This window comes from Bos indicus, chromosome 8 (genome assembly GCF_029378745.1).
Source record: "Bos indicus isolate NIAB-ARS_2022 breed Sahiwal x Tharparkar chromosome 8, NIAB-ARS_B.indTharparkar_mat_pri_1.0, whole genome shotgun sequence".
Lineage (NCBI taxonomy): Eukaryota > Metazoa > Chordata > Mammalia > Artiodactyla > Bovidae > Bos > Bos indicus.
This window is the reverse complement of record NC_091767.1, coordinates 103,237,356-103,264,132: the sequence shown is the minus strand read 5'-3', so window position 1 is coordinate 103,264,132 and position 26,777 is coordinate 103,237,356. Positions and strand designations below refer to the sequence as shown.

The following is a 26,777-nucleotide window of genomic DNA, read 5'->3' as shown; positions in this document are numbered from 1 at the left end:
GCTTTAAGGCTATGGGGAACTGGTTGACCACCATTGATGAAAGCCAAGTGTGTAAGGAAATTGTCTCCAAAGCTCATTAAATGTCTGTTAGTGGAAATGTGACTCAGTGACTGTTACCAAAAGACCCAATCCAGCCCGAGGAGGGACATGTTTCACTCTCTTCTTGGCCTCCAAAACCCAGGAACAAAATCAACGTTGTGTGTTTATGTGGGGCACAGATGTGATGTTGGGGCAGGGGAGGGAGGGGAGGTCCACTGAGGCCCAGGAGAAGTACCGGGGGATTTTGACCCGAAGCAGAGTCACCTGAATCAGGGAGAGAGCCACTTGAAGAGCGATCCTGTATGAGTCCACGCTGTCTGAGTGGTTTGGGGAAGGCTCCAGAGGGACATTTCACCCCATGCTGAAAAGGAACTTGAGTTTTCAAACAATGTACAGAGGGTGAAAAAGGAGGGTGGTGAACAGCCAGGCCTGGCCAGGGTGGGGCTGGGGGTGGGGGGAGGACAGCAGAAATCAATGACTCCTTGGCAGAGGCTGAAGGGGAAAGTTCTGGCCCAGTTAGGGGCTTGGATCAGAACCCAGGGCCAAATGAGGTCTACAGATGTTGTCACACTCAGGATCCTGGCAGGAGGCAGCACACGCTGCAACTGGCGTCAACTGAGAGAGTATTCAGTGCTCCCGGCAAACAGACCAAGTAGCTGATAGCTAGTGATACTGCTACTAGTGACCCTGATTAAAAAAAAAATTAGAATGGAACTTCTCAGTGGAAATATTCAAAACAAGTCATCCACAGAGGACTGGGCTAGGTTGTGGGACTCAGCCAGGGCTGGTGAAGCACCCGGGACAGTGAGAAGCCCTTGCCATCTCATTCTGAAGGGACAAGGGGAGGAACAGGTTAGTGGAGCGGAGCGGGAGCTACAACAGGAAAGCCACCATCACAAAATTCCAGCAGTGGGGGCAGAGAGGGAACAGATACCCCAGCCTGTCTCCTCCTGCCCTCCAGTAGCGGGTCCCCCCACAAACCAAAGCCACTCAGAAGTTAGGGGACAAGGGAGCCAAGGTGAGGCCGTGCAGCCCCCAGAGGTCAGCATCCTGGAAGCACAGGGCAGGGCAAGGAGGTGCAGGGAGTGGATGAGGGGACCAGGAACAGGGAGGAGCATAACAAGACAAGAGGTGTTTCGACTGGCTGTCCATATGTCCACCTTCAAAAAAAAATACCTTGGGTGGTAAGGCCATTTCCAGTTGGCCTTCCAGCACAGACCTCAGTACTCCCAGCTACCTGACAATTCAAGTGGCCTGGTTTAATAGGTTCCCTGTAGGCAGCTGAGTTTGTGAGGCCCAGAAAACTGAACTCAGAGGTGACTTCCAAGCCCCCTTCAACTTCCTGATTCTCAGGGAGGAGTGGGGTAGATTAAGAAAAGAAAGTCAATTGTTCAAGCTGTATGGAACCGCTTCCCGTCCCTTCCCTGTGCTGGGACCCAGCTGGGGTTCTGGGAAACCAGTGATTATCAAGACAGACTGGTTTTAAACCTCGGAGAACTTACAGTCTGATGGGAAGTGACTTGAATTTGTTGAACAAATATCTAGAAGGCATGGTTGGGTGTTGTTTACATAGCAACAAGCATTAATTCCCCTGACCTTATATCTGATGGGGAAGACAGAAAAGAAGGAAGGAAACCCATAAAAGTATAATTGTATAAGCGTTGTGAAAAAAACCAAAGCAGGCTAAGTGGTTTGAATATGATGAGAACCTTGAGGCTTGTTAAAGTTATCAGTTGATGTATGTGACTCACATAACAAGCAGACAAGCCAAGGGCTTGTCTCAGTTCCCTGAGGCCCGGGGTCTGGACTGGGAAGACTCCGACAGCTGTGGGAGCTCGGAGAGGCAGGGGCGGGGCTCACCTGCAAGCATCTCTGTTCATGTGTGTGGCAGGCACCCCAGTGCCCCGCTCTTGACCAGAGATGTCCACGTCCTCATCCTGGAACCAGTGAATAGGCTACCCTAGGTGGTAGAAAAAGGCTCTGTAGGTGTGATTAACTTCAGGATTTTGAAGGGGGAAGAGTATCCTTGGTAACTCAGTTGGGGCCAATGCAAAGTCAGAGAAAGACGCGTGACAATGGAAGCAGGGGCACAGAGAGATTAGAAGATGCTACGCTGTTAGCCTTGAAGCTGGAGGAAGGGACTATGAGCTGAGGGACGCAGGCAGCTTCCAGGAGCTGGAAAAAGCAAGGGTTTCCCCCAGAGTCTCCAGAAAAAATGCAGCCTGGCCAGCATCTTGATTTTAGCCCGATGAGACCCATTTGGGACTTGACTCCTGAAGTGTTAAGAGAACATATTTGTGTTATTTTAAGCCACCAAGCTTGCAGTAACTTGAAGACATAGCAGCACTAAGAGGCTAAAACAATGTATCTGATGCATTAACTTTAAGGTAACTAAAAAGTGGGCTCAGCCAGGATGGCTAACCAGATCACCACTCCCCCCGCTCCCCCACCATGACCTCTCCAGGTGGCTTGGTCTTCCTCACAGCACAGTGGCCCAGGGTGGTTGGACTTTCCATGGTGGTTCAGAGCTCTCAAAACAAGTGTTTTAGCAAAAAAGGCAGAAGCTCCATGGACTTCTACAACCCAGTCTCAGAATTTCCTAGTGTCGCTTCCGTCATACACAATGGATCAAAACAGATACAAGTCCACCCAGGATCAAAGAGAAGGGACAGAGACCCCACCTCTTGCTAGGGAGAGAATTGGAGCATTTGCAGCCATGATTTTAAAACCACGGCAAGGCTAGATTAGATAGGGTGGTCAGGGAAGACTCCTCTGAGGAGGTGACATTTGAAAAGAGGCTGGATGAGGTGAGTGAGCGAAGCTGGCAGAGGGCTCCAAGGAAGAAAACAGAAGTGCGAAAACCCAGATGTGAGAACGGGACAGGCAAATAACCAGGCAGTTCCGGGTCATGTGACAAGCGATCAGTGGGGGCTCAAGGGGCTGTGGCATCCAGCACAGGGCCCTGGAACCAGGCTGAGAAGGTTCTAGAAGGAAGGAATATGTGAGCAGCGGGCTGATGATTGGAGCTGAGATGGCTTGTGTTGGAGGACTTGGCAACCCCTCTTACATACTCCGCACTCCACCTCATGGAGGGCTAAGGACTGGTCCAAGCTCCTTTCTCTCTGGGCCCTGGGACTAAGATGGGCTCAGAGGACTGGTCCAAACTCCTCTCCCACTAGGCCCTGGGACCCCCACAGGCTCAAGCAGACCTTGGTAAAGGTGTCTGCTTCCTGCGCTTTGAGTCAGCTCTTTCTGTGCCCACCATGGTCTGCCCTTTCCTCCCAGACACCCTTTCTCAGGCTCCACCAGGTGAGGTCTGACCTCATGAACCCAGGGCTGGACAAGCGCACTTTCTCATAAAGGTAAATAGAGCCAGTGGGATGCAGAGAGAGGCAGTGTGCACACAGGGAGCCTACCTCCCAACCCAATGCCTCCCAGGCCTGCCACCTGCCCACCTTTTGGGGACCAAACAAAGCTTTCTTCCCTTCACAGCTGCAGCCGGAGGTGGGAGGAGGCCCGGGTCCAGCCAGTAAGGATGGAGCAGAAAACATTTCTCTGGTCTCCAGGGTCAGCACAAGAATTCCAGCCCCGACACAGGATTTGGCATGTAGAAGATGCTCGATAAATATTACCTGAATAAAGGAAAGAGAGAGGGGAAGAGGGAGACTGAGAGAAAAAGAAAAGAAATGAAGGGAGGGAGGGAGAAGGAAGGGAAAAAAAAGAAAGAGTTTTTTTCTTTGACACAATAAAGATGGGGAAAAACACAGGCCATGTCTCAATAGCTGTGGGTTCAAATCTTAGTTCAGCCTTTTACTAATTTACTGCAAGTCATTTTGCCTTTCCGAGTCTCAGTTTCCTCATCTGTAAGATGGGGATAATCATAGCAACCAATCACCCTAAGTTAGGGAATGACTAAACAGGATAGTCTCCAAAAAGTGCTGATAAAGAAGATGATGGGGGCTTCCCTGGTAGTCCAGTGGTTAAGAATCCACCTTCCAAAGCAGGGGATGCGGGTTCAATCCCTGGTTGGGGAACTGAGATCCCACCTGCCACAGGGCAACCTCGCCAGAGCACCGCAACTACTGAGCCTGTGCACCCTGGAGCCTATGCACCACAATTGAGACCCAATGCAGCCAAGTAAATAAATTTTTTTTAAGAGAAAAAAGAAGATGATGATGATGGTGATGGAGAAGATGGTGTGTAACAAGCCTAAGCCCTTGGCACATGTCAGACGCAGCTCCAAGACCCCCTCTAAGAATCAGTATCTTTCATTCTCACAGCAAATCAGGGAAATATTTTACAGATGAGGAAACTGAGGCACAGAGAGGCTAAGCAACTTGCCAAAGGTCACACAGCTGATAAGCTGTACATCATGAATTCAAACCCAGACCAAGCCCATACTCCAACTGCATACTACAGAAGCTGGCATGTAGTAGGAACTCATTAATGGGCATGTCCTCTGTCCACTGGGTAACTGTCTTCTCTCCCACTGGGTGAAAAAGTGAAGGTGTTAGTTGCTCAGTCTTGTCTGACTCTTTGCAACCCCATGGGCTGCAGCCCACCAGGCTCCTCTGTCCATGGAATTCTCCAGGCAAGAATACTGAGTGGGTAGCCATTCTCCAGGGGATCTTCCTGACCCCAGGATCGAACCTGGGTTGCAGGGGGACTCTTTATTGTCTGAGCCACCTCCCACTGGATGATGAGCACTTAAGAGTGGGGCTGCTGGGTCCTGTCTTCTGGTCCCCAGCCCAGGGCTGGACCCATAGAAGTGTTGCCTGGATAGGGGTAGTGTCAATGAGGGTGTCACTCTTGTCAAATCCTTTAAAGGAATGAGTGCTCTGAAGTCAGGTTGCCTGGAGCTGAAAGTCACCACCGTTTACTGGCCCTAAGTTTCAGTTTCCCCAACTATCAGAGGGGATAATCAGAGTGCCCATGTCATATGGTCTTGTGACTTACACCAGGATGTATGATGCTGAGCAAGGTAGCAGGTGAGAGCTCAGTGGATGCTGGCCGTCATTACTATTATTATTTGTGTTGTTCTTCCTTACTCCTGCCAGGCAATAGGACCCTGGCTTTGCAAGGACCAGCGATCTTCCTGGGCAAAGAACAGTTAACAAGACTCTTTCTGACAACAGGTAACTTAACTCCCAATCTCAGATGCCAAGGCAGAGGCCAATGTGGCCGGAACATGAGATCAGCCCTGGGCCGCGTGCTCCCCAAAGAAATGGCCAGAGCTTTCACCCCAACTCTTTCTTCTCCCGCCTTCCAGAGTGGTGGTCATAGATACAGTGAAACAAGATCAGCCTCAAGTGGGACTGGGGTTGGGAGGGTGTCGGGAGCAGGTGGGTTGGGAGGGGGTAACACAAACCTTCTCAATCTCTCTCGCAGACAACTGAATCTGCCCTTTGACTTCCCCAGAGGCCCAGAGAGGTTAAGGTCCTGGGCCAGTATCACACAGCTTACCCGGCAGCCAGTTGGATAATTCTGGAGGTTCTTAACACTGTAGTGCTCCCCAGCCCAGCCCAGGGTCACTTCCTAAGGGCCAGCTGGTGATGATGGGCGAGCTTTTCACGTGGGGCTTGGACCACGAGCCAGGCCAGAGGCTCCAGCATGGGAGGGTGGGGAGCCAACGGGTGGCAGGATCGGGTACCAGACCCTGCTCCTTTGCTCCCCAGTGAGGATCAGTTGCTCAGAGAAGGGGAGGAGGGCCAGGATCCAGCACAGGAAGGCACTAGAAAGCCATTTCTCTAGTGTTGGCCAAGGGCTCCCCCAGCCTCAGTCTCCTTTTCTCTCTCTGCCTGGCTTCTGGCTCCAGTCCTTTCTGGCTGCAGTCTCGGTATTTGTCTGTCCCTGTCTGTGCTGGCCTTGCTTCGCCTCATTCTGCCTCTTTCTGTGTCTCACGCTATAGCTCTCCTGTCTCGACATCCTGTCTCGCTGTCTTCCCCCCTTCCTTTTACTTGTCCGTCTCTCCAAGCATCTCCCCCTGTTTCTGCCTCGCTTTTGATTGGGCTGCATTTCTCTCTCCAGTCCAAGGCCTTTCTGTCTCCCTCCCCGATTCTCTCTTGTTTCTGCCTTTCCTCCTCTGCTTCTGCCCCTTCCTCTGCCTGCTCCTCTTCCTCCTTCTCCGTCCCACCTCTGCCGTATTATCCAACTCACCTGGGACAGAGAATAGTTCTAGGGAGTTGGGGAGAGTGACCCAGCAGCGCTGGCCGGTTGGCTGGAGGACGACAGAGCAGGGCAAGTGGACAAGAGGCTTCTGCAAAGGTCTGGGTGGGGAGGGCCAGGTCTAAGCCCCGTGAAAGCTACGTGAGGAGGAGAGGACAGTTTTGAGAACAAACTGCAAAGGAGGGGCCTCGATGATGCTCTGGGGCTTGGGAGGAGGGCCAGCAGCCGGGAAAACTTCCAGGAGGGGAGATGAGGACGGGAGGGCAGGGAGTGGAGTGGGGGGACAAGAAGGGGCAGATGTGGAGACCTGGGGCCAGCTTGGGGAGAGCCTTGAATGCTGACCAAGAGCCTGGACTTCAGCCCATAGGGCGATGGCTCTTTATGTGAATCTGATGAAACTCCAGAACTCTCCCCTGACAGGAGTACATGACTGATGTTTGGCACCCAGCAGGTCAAGGCTTCTGGGACCCTGAAGTTCTTCCATGAGCCACAGAGACACCAGGACACAAAGCTGGTTCTGGGCTGGGGAGCCAGTGAGAGTTTCTGAGCTGGGGGAGATGGCAGGCGTGGAGTCCCACTGTGGGACTGTGACTTTGCCACAGGGAGGCCTTCATTGCGCAGCAGAGAGGCCTCTGGCAGCCTGATTCGCCAGGGCCCCGGCCTCCCGGAGTGTCCCCTGCTTCCTGGAGGCTCTGCAGGATGCTTGGACCTAATACAGGGGACTGGGTCCGAGCCCTGAGCCAGAGTGGCTGCAGCCAAGGATGTTCAGTGTCAGAGGGAAGGGCTGGGGCCCTCTCCCCACTGCTGCCAAGAACCCGTGGTCCTGAGTGCCTGGGCTTGTCCCAAGAAGACGGGGCCCTCTTGGATGATCTGACCAGCCTTTTGGATGATCTGACCAGCCTGGTGACCTGAGACAGTAGCCCTGCTCTGCCAGACTCTGCCTGGTCCTGTCCCTTTCTTCCTACCACCCGCTCACCCACCTTCTGTCTTGGATGCCCTGGGTAGAATCTCCACCTCTGGAGACAGCACTCATTTAGGCAGGAAGCAGGCCCGGGGTGGGTGTGGCCCATACTCTGCCAGCTGGACCAGCCTGGGGTTTGCTGTAGCATCCTTAGTCCACTATTCCAACATCCATTTCACAGATAGGGAGCCTGAGTCCAAGACAGTGCTGAGACTTGCCCACCTATTCTGCAGGTTGGTGACCCAAGCTGGCCACCAGGCTTTCAACCCCAGGGCTCTCCTGCCTGTGCCGAGAGGAAATCTGCACAGCACCTGGGTGGTGCCCCATCACCTAAAAAGCCAAGGGCCGGTCCCCGTCCTGCTCGCCACTCAGGCTGCCCAAGCCAGTTGGAACAGGACTCATTGCAACCATTTGTTAAGTGCCCACTGTGTGCCAAGCACTTGACATCATGACCCACCACGTAGGTGACAAGTTGCCACGTTGTGTAGATGAGGGGGCAGAGGCTCAGAGGAAGTTAAGTAAGTTGCCTGCGTTTCTCCTGCTAGGAACCAACAGAGCCAAGGTTAGGCCCCAGCTGTGCCCAACTGCAAAGCCCAAGGCTTTCTTCCACACCCCATCCCTTTCTCCTCCTGTCATATCAAAGGGGCATCAAATCACTTCCCTGGAAGCTTGGGAGACCCAGGAATCTGTCCAGGTGCCCACCTGGCTCCCAAAAGACCAGGCAGGGGTCAGCTTTAGCAGCCAGGAAGGCCCTCAGCTGCTTCCTTTCCTTTAGGGGAGCAGGAGATGCCCAGGAACTGGGTCTCCAGGGTTCTATTAATAGCCCTGCCATTGACTTGCTGTGCACCATGGCCGCATCGGCTCCCCTCTCTGGTCGAGCCTCTGTCTCAGTCCAGAGTTGGGCTCGTGGCTCTTACAGGGCTATGCCAGCCTGAGTGCCTGCAATTCCTTGGCTGGAAGGAGGTGCCTTGGTGCCCTCTGGGCAGAAGCTTTGCCAAGCTAAGGGTTTGGCATGCTGTCTTTGCCTGCTCTGTTCGAAGGTGACTGTCTTATTCCAACAAGGAGCCACCCCCAGGTGGCCCACTCCAAACCCCAGTGACTCACTTACAGAGTGAGGGGCAGGCAGGCAGGAGCTGTGGCTCTTGGCGTCCAGTGGAGCCCACGGGCCCACGAGCCCACGCCGAGCGGGAGCTTGTGTCAACCACCGGCTCCTGTAAATCGCAGGGCTGGGACAAGGTGGGACTGTCGGCAGCCCTCAGAGAGAAAGCTCAGCCTGTGTGCTCTGGGGAGGTGACCCGGGGGGACCCTGAGCCCTGCTCAGGGGCGTTAATGAGCGCTCCATCTGGAGCCCTCCTCAACCTCTAGCTGCCGCTGACACAGCATTTCAGCCGCGCAAGAGAGCGCGTGTGTGTTCCAAGGCTAGCAAAGGCTCAGTTTTTCCGATCCGGAAAAATCCGTCCAAAGAGAGGAAAATTGAGGATGAGGAGCCGAAGATAGCTTAATTCGTGTTTCCTCAGTCATCGGCTCAACTGGTTCACAGCAGTCGATCTCTCTGAATATCTAACTGGGGAGTCCCAGGGGGAGGGCCATGGCAGGGCCAGAATGGACACATGACTCTTCCGCTCCCAGCCCAAAGCTCTGACCATCCTGCTGTACTGCCTCCCTTAGCCAGGCACCAGCCCTGTCCTTGGCCTCAGGGAAATGTGCACCCTGGACTTCTCTGACCCTGATTTGGACCCAGGATCTCCTGTCTCTGAACTGCAGCCTGAATAGACGCTTCTACTAGGAGGCATCCCGGGCAGGGCACCCAGAGTCCTATCTTGAGAGTCTACCGCCAGAACCCGCCTGCTAATGCAGGAGACTTAAGAGACGCAGGTTCAATCCCTAGGTCAGGAAGATTCCCCTGGAAGAGGGCATGGCAACCCACTCCAGTATTCTTGCTTGAAGAATCCCCATGGACAGAGGAGCCTGGCAGGCTATAGTCCATACGGTCGCAAAGAGTTGGACATGACTGAAGTGACTATGCAAGGAGACAGAAGGGAATTCAGGAGTCAAACCAGAAAAATAAAAGTGATCAAAGCTTATGTGGTACTTACTGAGTACCAGCTAGTCCTGTTCTTAGAGCATTACATGTGTTAACTCATTTAATCCTCACAATGACCTATAGTTAGTCCCATTTTACAGATAAGGAAACTGAGGCACCCTGAGGTTAAGTAACTTCCCCTTGATCACACAGCTAGAAAGCTGTGTAGCTTGTTTCTTGAGTCCATACCACCAAAGAAGATATCATGTGACAAGTTTTTGCTCCTCCTCTGTGTCAAGCACCATCCTCAGTATTGAGGGCCCAGTGGTGAAAAGGAGAGACAGGAATCCTGCCCTCAAGAAATTTGTCATTCTTCCTTCCTTTACGCATCCATCTATCATCCATCCACCATCCATTCATCATCCACCCACCAGCCATCCATCAGCCAAACATCATCCATCCATCATCCACCTATCATCCACTCGTCCAATAGTCATCCATTCCTCTATGGCTAGTCTTACTCACTATTGCATCCCCCATGCCTGGCGCATAATCCTCAACCAGTACTTGTGAAGGAATAAAGAGAGATTCGGGCCCAGTCTATGAGCTCTGGGTCCAAGTCTTTAGCCTTCCCCTAGTCTCGGTGCAGTAAGGAGTAAGCAGCGCCCTCCTCACCTCAAGGGACTTTTGCAAGGCTCTAAAGGGGGGTAGGCAAGTTCTTTGCAAACTGTAAAGGGCTATGCAGACGTAGTCACCATCAGGCTCTGTGAGTGCTGGGGCCTGCAGACCAGGTCTCTCTCAGGTCTGGCTGGTGAGACCTGTCAGACACTTCCCCTCGGCCTGCCAAGAGGCCCAGAAAGGAAAGGAAATTGACATTTAATGAGCATCCATGACGTGCCAGGGCTCCACACACTTTAACCCTGTCTTCTCTTTTCTTGTACAGATCAAAAAAAATGGAAGCCCAGAGAGGTCCATCATTTGCACAAGGTCACACAGCCTGTGAGGAGCACAGCCCAGGTTTGAAGCTGGGGCTGTGAGCCCCCAGACTTGTGCTTGTGACGGCACCCCACAACACCTCCCTTTAAGGGGATATTGCTGCCTTTCTGCATCCCCAGTGTCCTTAAGTCCCCACTGTTTAAGGTCACCCAGCAAGTGCCTGGCGGAGTCTTTACCAAAGTGTTTCCGTTTAGTTTTTGCATTGATTATTTCCTTTTTGCTTCATAGGAATTTCACCCCTTTTATTTGTAAAGAAAAGCCAATGTAAATGTGTTCCCCACACATTAACCCTTGTCAGACAGAGGTGTACTCTGTGCCGCCCTTTAGGGCAGGGGGCGGAAGGGCAGCTGCTGGCCACAGCTTCCTGCAGGGTCTTTTCTCGGACCCTTGCAATAGTTCACAGTCAGGTGTGGCTGTGCTGTCAGAAGCCCCCGACTCCCAATCTGCAAGCTTCCCATGACCCTCAACACAGGGCGGCCTTCTAGGACCTGAACAGAAACTATACCCTGAAACCTAGAGGACAGGGGAACAGTCCTTCTGGAAATTCTATTCTTGTACCTCAGGCTGGGACAGAAAAAGAAACGCCATAGCCACTGTCCCAGGCCACCCACCAAGGGCCTGGCACAGCACTGGGCCAACATCCTCTCTTTGAGTCTTCTCAACAGAAGAGGTTGGTCTAAATAACCCCATTTTATAATGGAAAGGGAAGCTAAAGCTCAGAGAGGCAGAGTCACCTGCCCAAGACCACAGAGCTGGCCAGGAGCAAATTGGGCACAAGACAGAACCCTTGTTTACAGGTTGATTTAGGTCGAGGACTAAAAATAAAACATTGTACACTTGAAATAGTGAGTCGCCTCCTCTAGGCCAGACACCATCTGCAATCCTGGGAACCTGGTCCAACAAGAAACTGGTAGAAGCAAGTCCCAATTCTGCTAAAGACTTGCTGAGTGACCTTGAGTTGATCACTCTCCTTCTCTGAGCCCCGAATTTGCCCTGTGTGAGCTGAGTGGACCCAGAGTTTGAGTCTTTTATGCTCTGTCTTATGTGTTGTTTGGGTAACAGTCTACAAAGTAGAACTTAGCGGGTGGGAGAAGCTGGGTGAGCTTTGTGGGGTTGTGATGCAGTGTGGCTGAGAGTTACTAAGAAGCACCCCTCCTGCCACTCAGAGACCCCCTTACCAACACCCCAAGGAGAAAAATTCCCAGAGGAGTTTGGGTGTGGGACTGAAACACTCCATTCCTGACCCACATGACCACGTCAGAGTCCAAACAGAAAAACTTCAAGCCCTGGGCCAGACACCAAGGCTGCCTTCCACACCGGTGGACAGTGGATGGTGGACGATGGACGATGGATGCTCTCTGAGCTCTGCACTCTGGCGATTCCCACCTGCCCTTCTCCTGGGCAGTCCCTTACTCCTCACCCCAAGACCCAGCGCCCCAGCATCCCCGTGCCTCCAGCCCCTCAGCCGAGGCTCCTCCTGTCCTTGATTCCAGCTCCAGCAGGCTGTCCATTTAAGGCTCCACCTTACCCCTTTAAATTCTATTTTTTCAAACCACATTCTTGAACTTGGCAGATAACGTGGCAGTCCGACAAGAGCCCTATTTACTCGGAGAGCCGTGAATGGGCCCTTTATAACAAGCTTCATTAATATTTCTACCTATTGGCTGGCTCTCCGTTTCCTCCCCCTATACAAACAGATTCTCCACACAGAAAGACTTTTCAAACGCTCTTGTTGACTTTCCCCAAACAGGGAGGGCCGCCGGGCCGGCCAGGGTGTGTGAGTGTGTGTGAGTGTGCGTGCAGGGGAGGGGGCGTCTGGGGCGTGCGCCCGCCAGCCTGGTGCAGGAAGGAAAGAGGCCCACTGTTCATGGGCAGGGGCGGGCAGCCCGGGTGAGTCCAGGTATGCTGTGTCTCACAAAGACGCCCTGAGCCCAGCCTGCCCCGTGAATTCCAGAGCCCTGGCTGTGGAGCCCGACGGTCCCTCTTCAGCCCCTGCTGTCGGGCTGGGTGACCCTAGGCAAGTTCCTACTCTCTCTGAGCCTCACTGTCCTTCATTGTCAGTTGGGTCCACACCCTGTCACTCAAACTGTGGTCCATACCCCGGCCCTATCAGTGTCGCTTGAGAGCTGCAGATCCTCTGGCCAGATGTGCTGTATCAGAACCAGCATCTTAAGCTCCCCGGGTGATCTGTGCACAGTGAGGTTTTGGAGGCACGGCCACCAGCACAGTTGTCTGGCCCAAAGGCCATCAGAGACCTTAAACATCGTCAAGCCACCAAAGCTCTCTACTTTCTCCCTACTTGGTGACCACAGTCCTGGCCCGTAGCTGGAGCACAGGAAATGTATGAAGAAACAGAAAAGTGCGTTGTCAAAGTCCAAGGTCCTTGTGCCAGCAACAGGAAGTCTTCCTCATCAGCATTTGAGAACTTGGGAAGAATAGCCCATTCTGGCATTTGGAAGGTCATGCAACCTTGGAAGGGAGCATCTGATATTGCACGGGATGGGGTGAGCTCCCTGTCCTTTGGAGGTATGCAAGCAGAGGCTGGAGGGTCCATGAAGGAAGTCAGAGAAGAGGCGGAGCCCCATGTGTAAAGGATCTGCCTCTGGGGCTGAGGAAGGACCACTCCGGAGAATGTGGCCGCATCTCAGCATGCTCACGGGGGCAAGATGGTGCCTTGGAGACAGAGTCATGCTCTCAAGTACAATGCCCCTGTGAGGATGTGGGCAAATGCCTTCACTTCCTTTCCATTTGCTCAGGTGATAAATGTTTATTCCAAGTGTCTGGCCATCTGCTGGACCTTGGGGGAGTGATAGAAAAGCGGACTTTGTCCTTGCTCTTGTTGGGGAGACAGATCATCAACGTGCAGATTAAAAATTAAACACAAACACTGAGGAGGAAGCAGAGGAGGGTGGGAGGCAAGTTGTGGATGGAGGCAGGGGAGTTGGAAGGAACTTATTAGCCTGGGGAGTCAGGGAAGACATGACTGAAATGTGACTTTTTAAAATTTAAATGTGAAGACGGAGGAGCCTAGCATGTGAGGAGCTGAAGGAAGGGTGCCCTCAGCAGAGGGAACTGCATGAGCTACGGTCCTGGGGCAGGAAGTGTTTGGTGTTTTGCAAGGGCTCAGTGTCGTGACAGCATTTCTCATACGAGGGGCAGAGGGACCTGGGATGGGTGGCAATTTCCCAGGCCCGCTGGGAGCTGGGAGAGAGGGAGACACAGAGTAGGTGTTCAGAGCACACGTGTTTGCTTGTAACTAATCCTCAGGCCCATATCAGGACTGCTGTCTGCTCTTTCCATCTCTCGGGAGCTGCAAGGGCTCTGCCCAGCCTGGGCCCCGGCCCAGGACGGGGTCAGCTGAGCTGGAGGGGGAGAATGAGCTGCCTGTGCGCATCTTGGCTGCCTGCATCTTACCTTTTGGGGGAGGGGGTGCCCTGCCCAGCTTTGGCTAGCCTAGATGGCTTGGACAGAAATCCCTGACCCCCTGCCTCGGTCTCAGCAGCCAAAGGCCAGACCCTCTTGGGAACACAGAACCCTCTGGCCAGCCCACACCCCACTCCCTGGCCAGCCCTTAAGTACCAGGCTGGAAATAACCAGTCTTCTCCACCCCTCAGGGCTGTGGGCTCGCCCACCACAGGGGCTGGGGTGGCTGGACAGAGTAAAGCAGCAGGGCTGCCTCTTGGATTCTTCCAGCTGGGAGGCCCCTACTCTCAGGCTCCAGGGGGGTTGGGGGCGGAGACTGATTCAAATCCTGGATTGGCCACTGACTCCTCAGGAGGACTCCAAAATCTGTCTTTGCCATCTGGGCCTCAGTTTTCTTATCCATAAAATGGAGTTGATCATTCCCTCTGAGGGTCATTGTGAGAAATAATATATGTGTGAGCTTTGTAAACTGTAAAGTGCAGAGCATATAGAAGAGTTCATGCCACGGGTGAACAGGTCACATCATATGCGAGGTCATGAAAAGACAGTTCTGTAATAAAAGTGGGGTCCGGCTGCTTGCTGCTCAAAAAACTAATAAAGAGACCAGATTGGTGGAAAAGAAAGTTTTCTTTATTTTTGATTCTGGCAACCAGGGGCAGGGCAGGGAGGGCAAGTGTCTGCCCAAAGGCCAACTCCCTTCAGTGACAATCAGTGGGGCAACAGCCTTTATAGGCTGAGGGAGGGGCTGCAGCTGGAAACAGCAGTCAGCTCTGACAGTCATCTTGAAATTGAGCACCAGGGGTCTGACCAGTGTCACCTTGATGGTTTTAGGTGCAGTTGATCTTCAGTTCCAGGGGCGGTTTGTTCCCGTTTCCTTGAGGCCAGTTCTCGGAATTGTAGCAGTTTATGTCACGGCTACAGCCTGGTCATCATGTAGTTAACTTTGGGGGTTTCAGTATTTATAAGACAACTCACAGGATACGGCTCAGAATATCATCTGTAGCTCTCGAGAAGGAACTGAAGGTCCTTGACTATGCTTAATGTCTGAATTATTATTTGCACTCCTTTGACTGAGGCTTCCCAGGTGGTGCCAGTGGCAAAGAACCCACCTGCCAATGCAGGAGACATGAGAGACATGGGTTCGATCTCTGGGTCGGGAAGATCCCCTGGAGAAGGGCATGGCAGCCCACTCCAACCTTTTTACCTAGGGAATCCCACGGACAAAGGACCCTGGAGGGCTAGAGTCCCTGGGGTTGCAAAGAGCTGGACATGACTGAAGCGACTTAGCACGCACGCACTCCTTTGACTGTATTCCTTTGTTTCTGCACGTTCTTACTTCTCTGATTAAACTTATTCTTTGGCTACAGTGTTTTTCACAGACAAAAGGCAGGCAGAAGGCATGGAAGACAAAGACCATAGGGTCTTGCTCTGTTTGAGTTCTGGCTTACAGTCCCAGATCTAACCCCTGGATAGATCACAGCACTCCTGAGAGTCTGTTTCCCCAGCTGTAACACCCAGATCCTTGTCCTCACATAAAAGTTGTTACGAGAATTCAATTATTCACTGATTGGAAACAATGTGTGCGCTGACTTGCGTGTGGCATTCTAGACATCTTGCAAAGGGTAAGGCCCCTTCCCTTCTTCAACTTCAGGGAATCTTTTCCTGAAGATTCCAGATAACCCAGGGATGTACTCAGGAAACCAAAGGACGGGGTTGAGGGGAGAAGGGTTCTGGGTCTCAGACTTGGCCCCCAGAGTCAGGCTGCTGGTCAAGATCCAGTCTCATTCTCTTACTGTCCCTGCGACTTGGGCCAAGGTACTTAGCTTCCGCATGCCTCAGTTTCCCCATCCATAAAGTAGGAAGGATATTACAACCACAGCAGGCCGTTACTGTGATAAATGACATCAGTTGATAGGCCTGAACTTAGTTCTTGGCCCATTGTGTTTAATTCATCATGTTTGAGCTATCAGAAGTAGCAGTAAACAGAAGTTCATTGTTGTAGTAAAATAGTTGCAGGAAAAATACTAGCAGCAGCTGTAGAGGTGATGGATGTTGCTAAGTCATGACCAACTTCTTTTGTGACCCCAGGGACTGTAGCCTGCCAGGCTCATCTGTCCCTGGGATTTCCCAGGCAAGAATGGGAACGTGGGTTGCCATTTCCTTCTCCAGGGGATCTTCCTGACCCAGGGATCAAGCTTGCATCTTCTGCATTGGCAGGCGGGTTCCTTACCACTGAGCCACCTGGGAAACCCAGAGGGGATGGTAGTAGCAGTATAAATCATAATAGTAATAGTAGCTGAAGTACTGGCAGTAGTAAGAGTATTAAGAAGTACCGGTACTTCTTAATACTCTTACTAAAGTACTTAAGAAGTAGTGAGACTTCCCTGGGAGTCCAGCGGTTAAGACTGCATGCTTCCACTGCAGGAGGTGAGGATTTGATCCCTGGTCAAGGAATTAAGATCCTGCATTCCTCATAGTGTAGCCAAAAAAAAAAAAGTATTAGTACTAATAGAAGCAGTAGTTGAAGTACTGGTATCGCAAGGAGCAGTGTAGTGGTGGAAGTGCTAGCTGCCCTAGTAAACAGCGGCCGCAGAAGTAGCAGAAGCAGTAGTTGGAGTGGGTGTGCGATAATAGGAAAGTGCCAAAGGAGAGAGGGAAGTAAGGCTGAGAGAATTCAGCCCCTGTTAATTCTGCGGAGACAGGACATCAGGGTCTGGGTTACGGAAATCAGAAATGGAGAAGGGCCCGCAGAGACGAGATTGGAAAGAAATGAACGGGTGCAGAGCCCTGAAAATCGGTGCTAATCAAATCCTCCTAGGCTTGGCGAGAGAAGATGACTCTGTTTCAGGGACAGAGTCTTGGGGTTGTGGGCTGGGGCTGCATCTCCCCGTCCTCCTCCCTGAGGGAGGCAGGCACAGTGTTTGTTCCCAGAAATCCCAGAGCGCTTAAGGAGGCAGGGTCATAAATGCCTCTGTCCACTGTCCTTCCTGCACACTGAGGCTGTGTGTGTGTGTGTGTGCGTCTCCCTTGGGTCACAAAGCAGGGGGACGATGACTTCGTGGCCTCGGGAGACTTCCTGCAGCTCCAGTGGGACCAGCGCAGAGGGCTTGGCAGCTGGACTTGGTGAGGAAGCCTCAGCTTCGTGTTCCAGCGCCTCAGCTGCCAGAGGCACGAGTCAGCAGTGGGGCCTGGCCCCCACCCAGGCAGGAACTCAGCGCCCCGTGCTGATAAGGTGGGCGGGGCTTCCTGGACAGAGCCTGAATAATCACAAGGAGGGGCGCTCTAGGGCATCTCCAGGCTCATCTGGAGGAGTGAGTGAAGACCAGTTCTTAGAATCATTCCCAGGGCTTCCATGGAAACTTCTGTGTTCTGGCAGTTTGGAAAATGATCGCATCACACTCCCTGGCCTCTGATCCCACCAAACCACAGTTTGCTCTTCAGTTTGTTCTACCTCTGGACCGTTGCTCGTGCTGTTCGCTTTGCCTGAAATGCTCTTCTCCCTTCTGCCCATCCCAATTTCTACCCATTTATAAAGCCTGTCCCAATGTCACCTCCTCCAGGAAGCCTTCCCAGATTCCCCAGCCCTTGCTCCCTGGTCAGGATTCACCTTTTCTTTTTCCTGTGCTCCCATGGCATTTGGTTTTAACTGCTGTGAGTCATTCAGTTTAACAGACATGCCCTGATTCACCACCCAGTCCCTGCCCTCAGAGAGCTTAGAGTTCTCCCGGGCAGACAGATTTTACTGCCCTACCCCAACTCCACCAGATGGGCTCAGGTCATGGGGTTGGTAGGTATGGGAGGTGTGGGTCCTCAGAAGAGGGCTCCTATGTCAATCCAGGAGGGCTTCCTGGGAGAGTGTGCAGCTTCTCTATGGCAGCTTCTCTATCTTCTCTACAACACAAACGACACAGCGGATCATTAGCACCTAGTTTGTGACCTGGCACAGAGCGGGTGCCTTTGAATGTGCTTAATTCACATTCAGCTTGATCGTGCAGCTTCACCTTACACCTTGGACAGCTTCTTGTCACCTGTGTGGAGAATATCTAGAAAGGGAGAAAACTCTTAACAGATCCTATGGTCCCTGCAGGGAGAGCCCGTGGGCAGTTCTGCACTTTTCAATCTATGAATACTCAGTGGATTCTAAGCTTGAAAAGAGGGAATCTCAGGCCACAGTGAGGCGGCTTTTCTGGAAGTCTGGTCCCGAGAGAAGGGCAGATGTTCTAAATAATTTTTATTTATTCATTTTATTTTTGGCATCACTAGGTCTTCATTGCCGTGTGGGCTTTTCTATAGTAGTGGTGAGCTGGGGCCACTCTTTAGCTGTGGTGTGCGGGCTTCTCATTGCAGTGGCCTCTCTTGTTGCAGAACACAGGCTCTCAGCACGTGGTCTTCAGCAGCTGCAGTATGTGGGTTTAGTAGTTGTAACTCGTGGGCTCTAGAGCACAGGTTTAGTTGCTTCACAGCATATGAAATCTTCTCGAACCAGGGATCGAACCCATGTCCTCGGCACTGGCAGACAGAGTCTTATCCACTGCACCACCAGGGAAATCCCAGATATTCTATTAATAGATAAAGCAGATACAAGGTCTCAAAAATGCCCATCAAGATCTGAGAAATCACTCTCTCAGGACACATTTCAAGATACATGCTGCATGGGATGACTTGGTTATCAAGAAAAAGCAAAAGCTGGAGTTGTCAATCCTGACCGTGCATTAAAACCATCTGGAGTGCTTTGGAAACACTGATGCCTGGTCCCCACCCCCAAACCAATTAAACAGAATCCCCACGGGTGGGGCCTGGAGTCCCCAGGTAATTTTGATGCCAGGGGTGGAGCTCCATTGCCTTAAAGTATCACTCAGCTTTCCCCGGGGGAAGAAGGCAGGGGAGTGTGAAAGCTAATAGGAGAGCCTGTTGTAAGAGAGACGGTAAAACTAAGGCAAACTGTGGACGTTAAAGGTCGACTTACGTCCAGTTATCCAAGTTTAGCTTTGCAGAACAGCTCACGGGAAGAGGCTGCTGACAGCGGAGGACAGAATACAAATTCTGGCAGCAGACGGATCCCCACTACACCATTTAGTGGGTGGGTGCCTGACTCTGGGCAAGTTACCAAACATCTCTGAGCTTCATTTTCTTCATCTGTAAAATGGGGATGATTGTAGTGCCAGTCCCAGAGGGTTGCTTTGAAAATTAATTAAACTAGAAAAAGTGTCCCGTGTTCAATAAACAGTAACTCCCAGCCCTCTGACCCAGAAGGTTCCAGACACATGAGGCATCACTGTGCAAAAGACAGTAGTTAATGTCCCTTAACACTCTTACATATTCACATTATCGCCTTTAGAGGAAGATCTCCAGCTCATAGGTAAGTCATTCCTGGGTGAGTAGCGGGCGGACTGAGTCAGGGGAAAGTTGTTTCTGTTTCTAGGGAGAAGAGCTGAGATCCTGGAAACAGTGGGAGTTTCTGCAACCCTGGGTCCTTTGATTTCACAACCGCCCTGTAGAGCCTCATCTTCCCCAAAAGATGAAGCTTGGCTTCAGGCACTATCATTTCCTCTGGCTGGACCTTCATGCCTTCATCAGACAGACAGACAGTGAGTGTGTCTCTGTGCCAGGCCCTGTGCTGAGCATGCGGGCGGAATCCTTAGTCCTCACCAAGCTCCTTGTCTGGCGGAAAGCCTGGCGTGGCTGTCAGTAACCACCACGCGATGCGTGTGCTAAGTCGCTTCTGTCGTGTCTGACTCTTTGTAACCCCCATGGACTGTAGCCTGCCTGGCTCCTCCATCTAAGGGATTCTCCAGCCAAGAATACTGGAGTGGGCTGCCATGCCCTCCTCCAGAGGATCTTCCCAACCCAAGGATCAAACCCATATCTTTTATGTCTCCTACATTGGCAGGTAGGTTCTTTACCATTAGTATCACCTGGGAAGCCCAGTACCTACCATACACAGCAGAGAAGCTGGTTAAGGCTTTGGAGGAGAGGAGCCAGGAGAAAGAGTGGTGGCCCGGGACTGCCAATGGGTTACTCTCTCCATCTTATGCTACAATTACTACTCTTGATCACAAATGCAACTGCCGTTCTAGCCTGTGCTGGCCCCCTTCCATTTAACCATCTGTAAAATGGGCTAGGGGGCCAGAGAGACGTTCATTCAGTGATCCCTGCAGTCCCTGCTTTGAAGAACTCTGTGAAACGAGTCCTGTGGCCCACATTGACGTTTTAATTAAAGATTACAGCAAGCTCTGTTTGGAAAATTTCACAACAGGCCTTGGACCCATCTGGCTTTTCCTCTGCGGGGGAGACAAGTGAAGCAATGACAGATGAGTGTCACGTGATGCAGAAAGCCCGTCCTCCTTGCTGATCTTCTTTCTCATCTTTCTTCCATCTCAGTCCAAGGCAAGGTTGCCTGGCAGGGCAAGCCCTGGGCTGGGCTCCACCTCTTCCCACAGGGCCTCAGTCTCTGCACCTCTCAAGGGAGGACGAGCCCTCCTGTGTGATGTGTTGGCAGGAGCAGAGGGCATGGACACCTGGGCTTTCCAGGGCCCACTGGAGCCTGTCCTCCTCGCTATGGGAGCTCTAAATCTGTAGCTCATAGTTGAGTCCAAGAGGCTAGCTTGGCCGGGGCTGGAAGAGTATCATTCAGTTTCTGGATACATTTGAGAGCAGCTTTGTGGCAGGAGTTGATGATCTCTATGATAAATGGGTCCCTAAATGAGTCCTTAGCTCATGAAGCTGAGAGTGTGTGGTTAGCCTTGAAAGGAAGGGAGGAGAGACGGAGGTCGGGGAGGGATGCAGCCAGCAGCCCTCTTGCCAGGCTCCCTTCCTCCTCCTCGGCTCCTTCCTTCCTTCCTTCCCATCAGCATCTGTTGAATTCTTACTGTGTGCAGGGCCCTGCTCTGGCTCAGAGACCCCAGGGATGGAGCAGCATGGTCCCTGCTCCCCAACAGACAGGAGGAGCAATCCAGTGTGATCCACGTTGTAACAGGAGGGAGGCTCTGGGGACGCAGATGTGGTTCCAACCTGACCTGGTGGGTCCAGGGTGCCAGGAAAGGCATTCTACGGATGGGAAGACTTGCAGGACAAATCCGCCAGGTAGCAAGAAGGGAGCACTCTGGCAGAGGGAACTGCAGCGGCAAAGGTTTAAAGGAGCCAAAGAAAAGCCTGGGAAAGCTTTGGGCTGGAGCGCTGGGTGCAGGGGCTGAGGGTGGTGGGGAGTGGAGAGGGCTGGCTGGAAGGGGCAGCAGGAGACAGAACCCGAATGGCCTTGAGTCTGAATGGTCTGGAGTCCCAGGTAGGGGACGTCAGACCTTGTTCTGTGGCCCCAGGGAGTCCGCGTTGGGTTTTCTCAGAGAGGATGGCTGGAGCTGAAGGGAGGAGAGTGGATTGAAGGGGCTGGAGCCAGGAGCAGGGTGCGCGTGGGAGGGCCCCATGATTGCTCAATGCTGCTTTTATTCATCCTCTTGAGGAGCACTTCTTGAGGGGCTGCTCATCCCTGTCCACAGGACCAGGCTGGCCAGCCCCTCTGCAGTACACAAACTCCAGAGAAAAAGTATAGAAAGAGCGTGCCTGCTCTCGACAAAGCCTCCTTTGTCAGGAGCCTGGGGCCGTGTTGGTGCAATGCTCTGCTGCCCTCTAGTGAAGCCTGGAGAGGCACCCCTGCAGGGTCCAGTTTAGTTCAGTCGCTCAGTCGTGTCCGACTCTTTGTGATCCCATGGACTGCAGCACGCCAGGCTTCCTTGTCCATTACCAACTCCCGGAAACTACTCAAACTCATGTTCATCGCGTCGGTGATACCATCCAAACATCTCATCCTCTGTCGTCCCCTTCTCCTCTCACTTTCAATCTTTCCCAGCATCAGGGTCTTTTCAAATGAGTCAGTTCTTTGCCTCAGGTGGAAAAAGGACTGGAGTTTCAGTTTCAGCATCAGTCCTTCCAATGAATATTTAGGACTGATTTCCTTTAGGATGGACTGGTTGGATCTCCTTGCAGTTCAAGGGACTCTCAAGAGTCTTCTCCAACACCACAGTTCAAAAGCATCATTCTTCGGTGCTTAGCTTTCTTTATAGTCCAACTGTCACATCCATACATGACTACTGGAAAAACTATAGCTTTGACTACACGGACCTTTGTTGGTAAAGTAATGTCTCTGCTTTTTAATATGCTGTCTAGGTTTGTCATAGCTTTTCTTCCAAGGAGCAAGCGTCTTTTAATTTCATGGCTGCAGTCACCATCTGCAGTGATTTTGGATCCCCTCAAAATAAAGTCTGTCACTGGTTCCATTGTTTCTCCATCTATTTGCCATAAACTTATGGGACCAGATGCCATGATCTTAGTTTTCTGAATGTTGAGTTTTAAGTCAACTTTTTCACTCTCCTCTTTCACCTTCATCAAGAGGCTCTTTAGTTCTTCTTTGCTTTCTGCAATAAGAGTGGTGTCATCTGCATATCTGAGATTATTGACATCTTTCCTGACAATCTTGATTCCGTCTTGTGCTTCATCCAGCCTGGCATTTCACATGATGTACTCTGCATATAAGTTAAATAAGCAGGGTGACAATATACAGCCTTGATGTACTTTTTTTCCTGATTTAGAACCAGTCTGTTGTTCCACATCCAGTTCTAGGTCAGTTGTTTCTTGACCTGCATACAAATTTCTCAGGAGGCAGGTCAGGTGATCTGATATTCCTTTCTCTTTAAGAATTTTCCACAGTTTGTTGTGATCCACACAGTCAAAGGCGTTGGCATAGTCAATAAAGCAGAAGTAGATGTTTTTCTGGAACACTTTTGCTTTTTTTGATAATCCAGCGGATGTTGGCAATTTGATCTCTGGTTCCTCTGACTTTTCTAAAACCAGCTTGAACATCTGGAAGTTCACGATTCACTCATTGCTGAAGCCTGGCTTGGAGAATTTTGAGCATTACTTTACTAGCGTGTGAGATGAGTGCAATTGTGCGGTAGTTTGACCATTCCTTGGCTTTGCCTTTCTTTGGGATTGGAATGAAAACTGACCTTTTGCAGTCCTGTGGCCACTGCTGAGTTTTCCAGATTTGCTGGCATATTGAGTGCAGCACTTTCACAGCATCATCTTTCAGGATTTGAAATAGCTCACCTGGAATTCCATCACCTCCACTAGCTTTGTTCATAGTGATGCTTCCTAAGGCCCACTTGACTTTACATTCCAGGATGTCTGGCTCTAGATGAATGATCACACCATCGTGGTTATATGGGTTGTGAAGATCTTTTTTGTACAGGTCTTCTGTGTATTCTTGCCATCTCTTCTTAATATATTCTGCTTCTGTTAGGTCCATACCATTTCTGTCCTTTATTGTGCTCATCTTTGCATGAAATGTTCCTTTGGTATCTCTGATTTTCTTGAAGAGATCTCTAGTCTTTCCCATTCTATTATTTTCCTCTATTTCTTTGAATTGATTGCTGAGGAAGGCTTTCTTATATCTTCTTGCTATTCTTTGGAACTCTGCATTCAAATGGGTATATCTTTCTCTTCTCCTTTGCCTTTAGCTTCTTTTCTTTTCTCAGATATTTGTAAAGCTTCATGAGACAACCATTTTGCCTTTTTGCATTCTTTTTCTTGGGGATGGTCTTGGACTGCAGGGTCCAGCCAGCTTTTAAAATGCTCCAAGCTTCTCTGCGTGCCTTCTGTCTATCCCTCCCTCAACCACAAGAGTCCCACTGCTCGCAAGGAAAAGGTGCAGTCTGGAAGTAGAGGACAGGCTCAAAACAGGGTGAAGAGGAGAAGGAAGACAGAGAGGGACTCAATTCCAGCTGTGGTAACAGGCAGCACCAGGGTCAATGTGGGGCTTGGGGCCCAGGTAGTGCGATTGAATTTTCTCAAGAGAATAAACACAGATGATACACGTCGGTCACAGTGTTGATGGTGGTGGAGCTGGTGGTTGCAGTGACCAATAATTATGGGCCCTACTGGTTATGCGGCTGTTGCTGATGGTAGTTCTGGTGATGATGGTGATGGGGTGATGGTGGTGGTGGTGGTGGTAATGATGACAAAGATGGAGGTAGAAAAACTGGTAGTGGTGATGGAGTGGTGGCTAATAGGGCTATAAAGCTACTAAGAACATTCTTGTATACATCTTTAGGGGGAGCGTGCACTCATTTCTATTGGGCACAGATCTAGGAGTGGAATTGCTGGGTCAGAGGACAGGCACGTGTTTAGCTTTAGTATATGTTGCCAAACATATACTAAAGCTAAGGCAATGGCAACCCACTCCAGTACTCTTGCCTGGAAAATCCCATGGACAGAGGAGCCTGGTGGGCTGCAGTCCATGGGGTCGCTGAGGGTCAGACATGACTGAGCGACTTCACTTTCACTTTTCACTTTCATGCATTGGAGAAGGAAATGGCAACCCACTCCAGTACTCTTGCCTGGAAAATCCCATGGACGGAGGAGCCTGGTGGGCTGCAGTCCATGGGGTCGCTAAGAGTCAGACATGACTGAGCGACTTCACTTTCACTTTTCACTTTCATGCATTGGAGAAGGAAATGGCAACCCACTCCAGTGTTCTTCCTGGAGAATCCCAGGGACGGGGGAGCCTGGTGGGCTGCCATCTATGGGGTCGCTCAGAGTCGGACACGACTTAGCAGCAGTAGTAGCAGCCAAACAGTTTTCCAAAAAGCAGTTGTTTTCACACTTTTACCTGTAACGTATAAATTCTTGGTGCTCCACATCCCGACACTTAGTATTATCTGTTTTGTTCACTAACGTATCTCAAATGCCTGGAAGCCTGGTGCATAGACGAGGCTTAATACCAATTTGCTGAATGAATGTCCAACATAAGGGTGGCGGGTGTCCACTTTCCCATTAGAGCCCAGAACCAGAGCTGCGCTCCTGCTTGTGGACACCGAGTGATGACCACACTCACATCCAGGTTGGGAGCTTGGGGCAAAAGACCGAGCCCTAGCTCATCACACCCTAGTGTGCACATGCCCTTAGTCTTGGCACTTTGCTCAAAATCCCTTCAGTGTGGCTCCCCTCATTCTAGTTTGAGGAGGAACAGCAGTCTGATCAAATCAACACACACTAAGATGTGAGTGGCTGAGTCCTTAACCCTTTTAAAAGCATTTGAAGGAGCAACTTGTTCACTTGCTGGATTTACGATTGAACAGGGCAACCTGCTGGAGCAGAAAGCTCAGGACTTCAAAGTTCTGAGTTCTCGGTTAAACTCTCTCAGTTCATCCATTTACAGCTGCTTTCTCATTAGACAACTTCCCCTGCCTACCTCTAGCTTCCTGTTTTTGTTTTCACTTTGAAAAACAAGGATGGTAATTCTTATCCTGTCTACCTCAATTATTCAAAACATTATAATAAATTAAGGAATTTCAGAGTAGAAAAGAATCTTAGAGCTCACCAGGGATTTGCTTTTAAATAATTCTTTACAATATAAGAATCACTTTCAGTTACGCTGGTTCATAGAAATCACGAAACTATAATCTCTTTTCATGGGTAGGAAACAGGTTGAAGGAGGAAATAACCTGCCCAGGGCTCTGTGGTTTGTTAGTTGCAGAGCTGGAGGCAGTGGCTCTTTGCTCTCTCTAATTCCCCCTCCAGATCTAGCTAGTAGCCCTATAAACCCAGAAAGTCAACTGGCTCTTGCATGCATGCCTTCAGTAGTGGGGAACTCACTGCCACCCAAGATACGTCATTCGCTATTTGGGTTGCTCTGATAGTTGGCTGTCATTTATGGTATACAGATCATGTTACATTGAGAGGGGGTGATGATCAGAACTTTCATCCTAATGTTTGTTTGAGGGAAAAGGAATTAACAGAAATATTCAGAAAACAGGCAGAGAGAGCCACAATGGCAATAATTATAAACAGTCAATACCAGTTGACAGTGTCACTTTCCTGTTGGTAACCCTTCACTGGCTTCCTGATCCTCCAGGGAATGAGTCCAGATTCTTTGATGTGCCTTTCACAAGTGGGGCCCAGCTTCAATCCTCTCAGTGCCACACACATCTTCCCTCCCACCCTGGCCTTCCGGCAGGGTGTTCCTTCTGCCTAGAACACCCTCACCCACCACTCTCACCTTCCTGCTCCTCAGTTCAGTTCAGTTCAGTGGCTCAGTCGTGTCCGACTCTTTGCGACCCCATGAACCACAGCACACCAGGCCTCCCTGTCCATCACCAACTCCCAGAGTCCACCCAAACTCATGTCCATCGAGTCGATGATGCTATCCAACCATCTCATCTTCTGTCGTTCCCTTCTCTTCCTGCCCTCAATCTTTCTCAGCATCAGGGTCTTTTCCAATGAGTCAGCTCTTCGCATCAGGTGGCCAAAGTATTGGAGTTTCAGCTTCAACATCAGTCCTTTCAATGAACACCTAGGACTAATCTCCTTTAGGATGGACTGGTTGGATCTCCTTGCAGGCCAAGGGACTCTCAAGAGTCTTCTCCAACACTACAGTTCAAAAGCATCAATTCTTCAGCATTCAGCTTTCTTTATAGTCCAACTCTCACATCCATACATGACTACTGGAAAAACCATAGCCTTGACTAGATGGACCTTTGTTGGCAAAGTAATGTCTCTGCTTTTCAATATGCTGTCTAGGTTGGTCATAACTTTCCTTCAGAGAGTAAGCGTCTTTTCATTTCATGGCTGCAATCACCATCTGCAGTGATTCTGAAGCCCAGAAAAATAAAGTCAGCCACTATTTCCACTGTTTCCCCATCTATCTGCCATGAAGTGATGGGACCGGATGCCATAATCTTAGTTTTCTGAATGTTGAGCTTTAAGCCAACTTTTTCACTCTCCTCTTTCACTTTCATCAAGAGGCTATTTAGTTCTCCTTCACTTTCTGCCATCAGGGTTCCTGCTCCTACAAGCCTCCAAATCCACCCTCCCCTTAAACCGCTACACTAGATTGTACTTACCTGTTTTCCTAGGAAGATGTGAGCTCAGAAGGGGCAGGATCTATATGGGATTCTCTCGTCCTGGTGCCCTGCATGGAGACTGGCACTGAATGGGTGACTGCCCCACCTCAGCACATTCACAGACATCTCTGCTGCTCTCATCAGCCAGGCCAGGAGAGGGTTAAACAACTGCCCTGGCCTTGGAGAGGCAGGTGACCCAAAGTTTAAACCAGATGCTTCAGAGCCTTGTAGACCGCTAAACTCAGGAATTCAATCCAGCCACATCTTCCTGGAACTG

At 50.9% G+C, this 26,777-nt stretch overlaps 1 long non-coding RNA gene across 1 annotated transcript; it reads right to left on the bottom strand.

The window, feature by feature from the left end:
• Positions 1-17,832: 17,832 nt before the first annotated feature.
• Positions 17,833-20,653, bottom strand: LOC139184478 (uncharacterized). Its single transcript, XR_011567975.1, has 2 exons — positions 19,543-20,653; positions 17,833-18,166 (listed from the first exon to the last, which is right to left on the bottom strand). It is a non-coding gene; the product is annotated as an uncharacterized lncRNA (long non-coding RNA).
• Positions 20,654-26,777: the final 6,124 nt, after the last annotated feature.